The sequence below is a fragment of the Eretmochelys imbricata genome, chromosome 16 (genome assembly GCF_965152235.1).
Source record: "Eretmochelys imbricata isolate rEreImb1 chromosome 16, rEreImb1.hap1, whole genome shotgun sequence".
NCBI classification, from domain to species: Eukaryota; Metazoa; Chordata; order Testudines; family Cheloniidae; genus Eretmochelys; species Eretmochelys imbricata.
In genome coordinates this window covers 7822871-7833037 of record NC_135587.1, presented here as the reverse complement: position 1 = coordinate 7833037, position 10167 = coordinate 7822871, and positions in this window count along the sequence as shown.

The window sequence follows — 10167 nt, the reverse complement described above, 5'->3', positions numbered from 1 at the left end:
TCCCATCACAGGCCATTGGGCCTATTTACCATGAATATTTAAAGATCAATTAATTACCAAAATCATGTTATCCTATCAAACCATCTCCTTCATAAACTTATCGAGTTTAATCTTAAAGCCAGATAGGTCTTTTGCCCCCACTGCTTCCCTTGGAAGGCTATTCCAAAAGTTCACTCCTCTGATGGTTAGAAACCTTCATCTAATTTCAAGTCTAAATTTCCCAATGACCAGTTTATATCCATTTGTTCTTGTGTCCACATTGGTACTGAGGAATTAAATAATTCCTCTCCCTCTCTGGTATTTATCCCTCTGATATATTTATAGAGAGCAATCATATCTCCCCTCAACCTTCTTTTAGTTAGGCTAAACAAGCCAAGCTCCTTGAGTCTCCTTTCATAAGACAGGTTTTCCATTCCTCGGATCATCCCAGTAGCCCTTCTCTGTACCTGTTCCAGTTTGAATTCATCCTTCTTAAACATGAGAGACCAGAACTGCACACAGTATTCCAGGTGAGGTCTCACCAGTGCCTTGTATAACGGTACTAACACCTCCTTATCTCTACTGGAAATACCTCGCCTGATGCACCCCAAGACCGCATTAGCTTTTTTCACAGCCATATCACATTGGCAGCTCATAGTCATCCTGTGATCAACCAATACTCCAAGGTCCTTCTCCTCCTCCGTTACTTCTAATTGATGCGTCCCCAGCTTATAACTAAAATTCTTGTTATTAATCCCTAAATGAATAACTTTACACTTCTCACGATTAAATTTCATCCTATTACTATTACTCCATTTTACAAGGTCATACAAATCTTCCTTTATGATTTCCCGGTCCTTCTCTAAATTGGCAATACTTCCCAGCTTTGTATCATCTGCAAACTTTATTAGCACACTCCCACTTTTTGTGCCGAGGTCAGTAATAAAAAGATTAAATAAGATTGGTCCCAAAACTGATCCCTGAGGAACTCCACTGGTAACCTCCCTCCAGCCTGACAGTTCACCTTTCAGTAGGACCCACTGTAGTCTCCCTGTTAACCAATTTCTTATCCACCTTTCAATTTTCATATTGATCCCCATCTTTTCCAATTTAACTAATAATTCCCCATGTGGCACGGTATCAAACGCCTTACTGAAATCTAGGTAAATTAGATCCACTGTGTTTCCTTTGTCTAAAAAATCTTTTACTTTCTCAAAGAAGAAGATCAGGTTGGTTTGGCACGATCTACCTTTTGTAAAACCATGTTGTCAGGAGCTCTCTGTTCAAGTGTGAATGCCCAGCCCGTTCCATTCTACTTCTGTTAGAACCAAGGCAGAGCCAGTGCTGCCGGCAGGGCAGCGGCCAAGCTGTGAGCTGCTGCTGCGCATTTGTCACAATTATTGAGCCACATCCTGACATCCCTTTTTTCATTCCTGCTAAATTAAAGGAAAATCCCTCTGACTTCAGTGACAGTTTTGCCAAAGTAAGAGCTGAGTGAAGGTTTTAAGATTTGGCACTTGGTGATGAAATTCATCATTGCATCAGAGCTCATAGCATGATGATGCATCTGCAGTTAATTGCAGAAGATCAAAAATTTTTAACCAGTTGTTTTTTTTTTTTTTTTTAAGATCATGAGCCTGGAGAAAGCAAGATATTTGTCCCATGCTAATCTGCATTTACACCAAGGATATTTACACCGTTTACCATTTACACGAAGGATATTAAGCTCGCCCCACTTCCCAACAAAGACTGAACACCAGGAGTGAAATCCAGGCACCAATGAAGTCAATGGAGGTTTTGCCATTGATTTCAGTGGGGCCAGGATGGCACCCAGAGCTTTAGAGTTAAGTCTTAAATTACTAAGACCCCTTTATCTCTACAGTAGTGCTATTCTATACTATGAAGCATAATCCTCACTGGTTAAAAGAAAACTGCATATGTCACAATAAATTAATAAAGTATGTTTAACGAGGCATGTAAAGTACATTTTGTGTGGTATGATTACATCTTTTGCCTTGCTCTAGTTTTCTTACTGGTTTATGCACCATGGCCCTCACGGTCATTTGTGGGGATTATTATATTAGTAACATAAAACAAATGAAAATAAATACTGGGTTCTTTTCATCAGAAGATCTCAAAGGGCTTGACAAAGGCAGGTGAGTATCATTATCCCTGTTTTACAGACAGAGAAATTGATATAGTGATGTAGTTTAGATGATTTGTCCAAATTTATACGTATTGAATCAAAAAGAGTCATGGGTAGACACTGGTTTGTAGCTCTGTGATCCAGCCCCTAGCCACAACTGTCTGCCTCACAAAGGTTGCCCTCTGTGCTCAAGATCCGAAGAGCAGAAGAAATTCTCAGGAAAGTAGCTGCACTTTATTGACTATACTATAGGGCTGTCAATTAGTCGCAGTTAACTCACGCAATTAACTCAAAAACATTCATCATGATTTAAAAAATTAATTGCGATTCATCACAGTTTTAATCACACTGTTAAACAATAGAATACCAATTGAAATTTATTAAATATTTTGGATGTTTTTCTACATTTTCAAATATATTGATTTCAATTACAACACAGAATACGAAGTGTACACCGCTCACTTTATATTATCATTTTTATTACAAATATTTGCACTGTAAAAAGGATAAACAAAAGAAATAGTATTTTTCAATTCACCTCAAACAAGTACTGTAGTGCAATCTCTTGATCATGAAAGTGCAACCTATAAATGTGGATTTTTTTTGTTACATAACTGCACTCAAAAACAAAACAATGTAAAACGTCAGCGCCTACAAGTCCACTCAGTCCTACTTCTTGTTCAGCCAATCGCTCAGACAAACAAGTTTGTTTACTTGTACGGGAGATAATGCTGCCCGCTTCTTATTTACAATGTCACCAGAAAGTGAGAACAGGCGTTCACATGGCACTTTTGTAACTGGCATTGCAAGGTATTTACATACCAGATATGCTAAACATTCATATGCCCCTTCATGCTTCAGCCACCATTCCAGAGGACATGCTTCCATGCTGATGACGCTCATTAAAAAAATAATGTATTAATTAAATTTTGACTGAGCTCCTTGGGGGAAGAATAGTATGTACCCTGCTATGTTTTACCCGCATTCTGCCATATATTTCATGTTACAGCAGTCTCGGCTGATGACCCAGCACTTGTTGTTCATTTTAAGAACACTTTCACTGCAGATTTGACAAAACACAAAGAAGGTACCAATGTGAAGTTTCGAAAGAAATCTACAGCACTCGACCCAAGATTTAAGAATCTGAAGTGCCTTCCAAAATATGAGAGTGACCAGGTGTGGAACATGCTTTCAGAAGTCTTAAAACAGCAACATTCTGATGCAGAAACTACAGAACCTGAACCATCAAAAAAGAAAATCAACCTTCTGCTGGTGGCATCTGACTCAGATAATGAAAATGAACATGCATCGGTCCACTCTGCTTTGGATCGTTATCGAGCAGAACCCCTCATCAGCATGGATGCATGTCATCTGGAATGATGGTTGAAGCATGAAGGGACATATGAATCTTTAGCGCATCTAGCACGTAAATATCTTGTGACGCCGGCTACATCAATGCCTTGCAAACTCCTATTCTCGCTTTCAGGTGACATAGTAAACTACAAGTGGGCGGGCAGCATTATCTCCTGTGAATGTAAACAAACTTGTTTGCCTGAATGATTGGCTGAACAAGAAATAGAACTGAGTGGACTTGTAGGCTCTAAAGCAGTGGTTCTCAAACTTATTTTTTCGTGGACCACTTGAAAATTGGTGAGGGTCTCGGCGGACCACTTAATGATCTTTCCAAATGTTGTTTGTACTGTTAACTAAGTATTGTAAAGTACTTTGGATGAAAGCACTATATAAAAAAACCCCTTAATAATAATAAACATTTTTTGTTCTACAAATAAAAGCACACAACTCATATTTTAATATCAGTAGTCTTACCTTTCTAATGTGATGGATGTGCCCTCTCTCCCCTGCCGCGGCAGCCCCCGAGCTGGGGCTGGGAAGGAGGGGGTCTCTCCCCCGCCACAGCAGCCACAGAGCAGAGGCTGGGAAGGAGGGCCATCTCTCCCTGGCAGCCACAGCCCTGGAGCTGGGGAAAGTCGCCTCTTTCTCTGGCAGCCGCAACCCTGCACATCCTAAATTCTCCCCACCCCCTCTTCTCACCCCACTGCCCCTTCCCACCTACCCCCTATTCCCAAGGCCACCACCTCACTTTACATGTGCGTCTTCTCCAGGGTCCAAGCACCTAATTAGAGGAGCCACACCTGCGCGGCTCCACTAATTAGGTGGGTGGCCCTTCATTCTCTCGTGTGCAGCCACTCAAGCGCACACCTTAGAGGGAACTATCCGCAGACCACCTGAATGGAGCTTGCAGACCACTGGTGGTCCACAGACCACAGTTTGAGAACCTCGGCTCTAAAGTTTTACATTGTTTCATTTTTGAATGCAGTTATTTTTTGTACATAATTCTACATTTGTAAGTTCAACTTTCATGATTAAGAGATTGCACTACCGTACTTGTATGAGGTGAACTGAAAAATACTTTTTTTTGTTTTTTAATAGCACCAATATTTGTAATCAAAAATAAAGCAAGCACTGTACTCTTTGTGTTTTGTTTTGTAATTTAAATCAATATATTTGAAAATGTAGAAAACACCCAAAAATATTTAAATAAATGGTATTCTATTATTAACAGTGCAACTAATCACACCATTAATCGCAGTTAATTTTTTTTAATCTTGCGATTAATCGCGATTAATTTTTTAATCGCTTGACAGCCCTACTTTAATAATGAAAAAGAACTACAAATATGCTGACAGGCATTGTTTATGGAAGATTATGTAAGGCTGTGAGTAGATGTCAACATACAGGAGGAAGCGGTGATATGGAAAAGTAACCGCGATTGTATCTTTTGTCCACTCTGTATTATGGGCTTTGTTCTTTGTTTTGTTAAACTCTGATACATTTGAGAATCATTGACACATTCCCTGCAGTGCCTGGGTTAGCAAAGTGAGCTCAGCACCACCTTCTGCTAAAAAGCAGAAACTCTTCAAAAATAAGGAAATTAAGAAAATGAGAAAAAAATTGTTCACAGACATTTATTGCATTTAGAAGGGAATTCATTTCTCTTGCTTTAGCTTTCCCTGAATATCATACTGAATGAGTTTACTCTCAGGAATATTCAGAACGGGACTGTGAGTGAATATTCACTGAAAACCACTTCACAATGTGTACTTGTGTAACCTACTGGTGCGTGTGTGAAACAGGTCTGTCTCAGTGCCCAACCCACAGAGGACAGGAGACTGGGGAGCCTTGGCTCATTAGTTCAAGCTATAGCAGCTCGTGCTGTTAGCGCTGGAAGTCCCTGTTTCAGTCCCTGGTGTGTTGGCCTGGATTGCAGCCTTCACACTTGCAGTGGAAGCCTCATTCTCCAAGATACGTTCATGAGATATGTATTTATTTCCCACCTCCCATCTCTCTGCACCAATCAGTTACATATCCTATCACTATGGTTAAAGTTCCTTAACTATCCTCCTTTCCAATCCTCCAGCAGTGGAGAATTGTTCTCCGTGTCATTGTGCAGAAGTTCAACAGCCCCCCAGCTGAGTTCAGTGTGGTAATTTGCCTAGGGACTGGGTGACAATAAAAAAGATCCCATACAGGGAGCCCTGTTGCTCCTTTGAACATTGCAGCCAGACACAGCCGTCCTGGCAGCCCCACGGGGACAAGTTTTTTACTTCCTGCTTTTAGGATGAGCAGGCCAGGGGACAACATTATGAATTCCAACAGTGAGTAACACAAATGGTTAATCCCTCCCTCAGTCAGAGCCAATTGCAATCCCTGAGATTCTCACTCCTTCAGATGCATGGAGTGAAAATTACAGATACATAAATATACTTTTATATATTTATGCCTGTATCTGTAATTTTCACTCCATGCATCTGAAGAAATGAGGTTTTTTTTATCCACGAAAGCTTATGCGCAAATAAATCTGTTAGTCTTTAAGGTGCCACCGGACTCCTTGCTCTTTTTGTGGATACAGACTAACACGGCTGATACTTGGCACCCTGAGATTCTCAGATTCTAGCCCCTCACAGCCTCAGTCCAATAAATGAGGAGACAATGATTCAACCAGAAAGCCCCTCAGCCTCTTTAAGTGCATCTTCTCTTTGGCCATCATGACTTTTGACTAGACTATCCCCATTTGCCCTTTCACTAATTTCCCTTGACAGTCCATCCCTTCCAATTTATTTGGCATTACCTTCACACTGCTGTTCATCAGGCAGTTAGCATGCTTGGGTAACAAGCCTAAGAGAGCCTTTAATGATCCATTTTGTATGGAAAATCCAACAGGTAGTATGACCCAAGAACTCCCTAATGCCAACTGGCAAGGGCATTACAAAAATATCTTGATTCTAGTATGTTCATTCTGGTATGCCAGAGAATGGCATGTGAGGTCTTCAAGGAAAGCCAGGATCACACTGGTCATTAATATAATTGTGAAAGATATGTGCAGATACTATGTAAGGAGTTAGGTATATATACTGAAAATATGTTTTTAAAGTCTGTATCAAGGCATTAGTCACTAGCAGAGGTGGAGAACAGATTTTCTTCCAGACAGAAGGTAAGTAATGTATCTCTCCTTTGGGATATAAATTGAGTATTGTATACTAAGACAATGGATGCCTATTTACATATAAAGTCAGATGTTAATGAAGAGATGTGAAGTCAACAGGAATGCACCACACAGGAAAAACAAGCCATGGGTGGTTACCCTGTCTCTGAGGCCAAGTCAATGAACTTTGTGGGTGTACAAAGGAGGAAGAGAAGACACCCCCTCATCTTGCATCTGGGAAGTAGAGGACAGTTCATGTACATTCATGAAAATAGAATCTCAGCCAACATTCGCTGAAAATGCTGCAAATACTTTGGGTGAAATAAAACTTCTGTAGACAGTAAACTATCCTAGTAGTTACATTTAGTCTCTAGAAAGTGTGTTATGATTTTGGTTTTGTGTAATCTTTTATTTCCAATGTTTTTACTATCACTTGAATCTTTGATAATAAACATATTTTTGTTTTCACTATAACTATATCTCAGTGCTGTGATATCAAGAAAAGTGCTGGTCCAGAGCTGAAGCTTACAAGTTGGTGTGTACACTGTTCCTTTGGAGACAGCAGAGAGCTGGTATTTCTTTCAGTGTTTAGAGCACAAAGGGCTGGACACTACAGGGGAACTCTTCAAAGGGACTCAGGGACTAGGGTTCACCTACTGTTAATCTGGAAGGCAAATTAAGGGCTGGCAAAGCCCAGAGGAGAGTGCTTGAGTGGCTCACAGGCTGGGGATGTTAGGCGGCCTCTGAAGCTGGGGGCTAGTTTCCTAACATCCTCTCAACAGTGGCTGACACTCCCCTGAACTATAACTGCAAGGTAAATTGACCCTTGGACTCTTGCTATGAGGCTATCCGTAAAAAGAAGAACAGGAAGACTTGTGGCACCTTAGAGACTAACAAATTTATTAGAGCATAAGCTTTTGTGAGCTACAGCTCACTTCATCGGATGCATCAGTTACAAAGCTACATGTACCAGTCTCCATAACCTATTCAGTCCTTTCCCTGGCTGCTGAGACTGGCCGTAAGAGGGCTAGTTATGATGGTTGTTTTGCAATGTACCTGTCCACTAGGAACCGCACTGAGACCCACCAGCCCATTTCGCATAAGCTGGAATTTGTTTCCTTTTTGAATCATTACTACGTAGTATACACAATAAACCTGCACCAAATTTGCCTGCAATATTGAGTGCTCTATGTCTGTAATTAATTCTGTCTCTTAAAACTGAAATTATCTAACTGTGCTGCAAGAATCTGGCTAATGTGCATGTGTACCTCTGCCCTCTCGTGGCTCAAGGCCGACAGAAGATAAAAGCTTTTCCACTGCTAACCAGTAAGCCTATTTTCCCTTATCTCAAGTACTTGTGCAGACATCCGTCTTGTGTTCTGTGTCTGGTGCCTCCAGCAGATGACTGTGACGTGTACCTATGCCACTATGAATTCAGTACGGGACTGGTATGGAGTAACAAATGTTGCAGCATCTGAAATAATAGCAGACATAACATTTTGACAACAGACATTTCCTTGTTTAGGAATTAATCTGGCCTAATAGTTATAATTAGGGTTTGAACAGGGTTAGATTTTTATCAGTAAATGTCAACAAATATCAATTTCACTGTACACACAAACTGACAAATATTCTGATCACTAATCATCAAAATGTACAGATAGGCAAAGTATGAAAAGTGTTGCTTAAGAACTTACCAGTTTGCTTTAAGGATATTTACTGTATATATTGTGACAGTTTGTGTTTTAGCCTTTATAAAGCTTTAACTTTTTGACTCTCAACATCCATTGTCATTAAATAATTAATTGTCTAACCCTCCCCAAAATCTCCCACAATTGAAAATAAAATGCTTAAAACAAACACCAAATAAATACATGTCAAAATTATAAGAAAATAAAAATTGAATTCTGCCAAGCCTAATTATAGTGTAAAAAGTAAACAGAGAACTCTATTTCTAACCCATTTAAAATCAATTTAACCCTCTAGTCTACAGTTTCCATGTGGGGGGCTAGGAATCATAGAATCATAGTATATCAGGGTTGGAAGGGACCTCAGGAGGTCATCTAGTCCAACCCCCTGCTCAAAGCAGGACCAATCCCCAATTAAATCATCCCAGCCAGGGCTTTGTCAAGCCTGACCTTGAAAACTTCTAAGGAAGGAGATACTACCACCTCCCTAGGTAACGCATTCCAGTGTTTCACCACCTTCCTAGTGAAAAAGTTTTTCCTAATATCCAACCTAAACCTCCCCCACTGCAACTTGAGACCATTACTCCTTGTCCTGTCATCTTCTACCACTGAGAATAGTCTAGAACCATCCTCTCTGGAATTACCTCTCAGGTAGTTGAAAGCAGCTATCAAATCCCCCCTCATTCTTCTCTTCTGCAGACTAAACAATCCCAGTTCCCTCAGCCTCTCCTCATAAGTCATGTGTTCTAGACCCCTAATCATTTTTGTTGCCCTTCACTGGACTCTCTCCAATTTTTCCACATCCTTCTTGCAGTGTGGGGCCCAAAACTGGACACAGTACTCCAGATGAGGCCTCACCAATGTCGAATAGAGGGGGACGATCACGTCCCTCGATCTGCTGGCTATGCCCCTACTTATACATCCCAAAATGCCATTGGCCTTCCTGGCAACAAGGGCACACTGCTGACTCATATCCAGCTTCTCGTCCACTGTCACCCCTAGGTCCTTTTCCGTAGAACTGCTGCCTAGCCATTCGGTCCCTAATCTGTAGCTCTGCATTGGGTTCTTCCGTCCTAAGTGCAGGGTCCTGCACTTATCCTTATTGAACCTCATCAGATTTCTTTTGGCCCAATCCTCCAATTTGTCTAGGGCCCTCTGTATCCTATCCCTGGCCTCCAGCGTATCTACCACTCCTCCCAGTTTAGTATCATCCGCAAATTTGCTGAGAGTGCAATCCACACCATGCTCCAGATCATTTATGAAGATATTGAACAAAACCGGCCCCAGGACCGACCCCTGGGGCACTCCACTTGACACCGGCTGCCAACTACACATGGAGCCATTGATCACTACCCGTTGAGCCCGACAATCTAGCCAACTTTCTACCCACCTTATAGTGCATTCATCCAGCCCATACTTCTTTAACTTGCTGACAAGAATACTGTGGGAGACCGTGTCAAAAGCTTTGCTAAAGTCAAGAAACAATACATCCACTGCTTTCCCTTCATCCACAGAACCAGTAATCTCATCATAGAAGGCGATTAGATTAGTCAGGCATGACCTTCCCTCGGTGAATCCATGCTGACTGTTCCTGATCACTTTCCTCTCATGTAAGTGCTTCAGGATAGATTCTTTGAGGACCTGCTCCACGATTTTTCCGGGGACTGAGGTGAGGCTGACTGGCCTGTAGTTCCCAGGATCCTCCTTCTTCCCTTTTTTAAAGATTGGCACTACATTAGCCTTTTTCCAGTCATCCGGGACTTCCCCCGTTCGCCACAAGTTTTCAAAGATAATGGCCAATGGCTCTGCAATCACAGCCGCCAATTCCTTTAGCACTCTTGGATGCAACT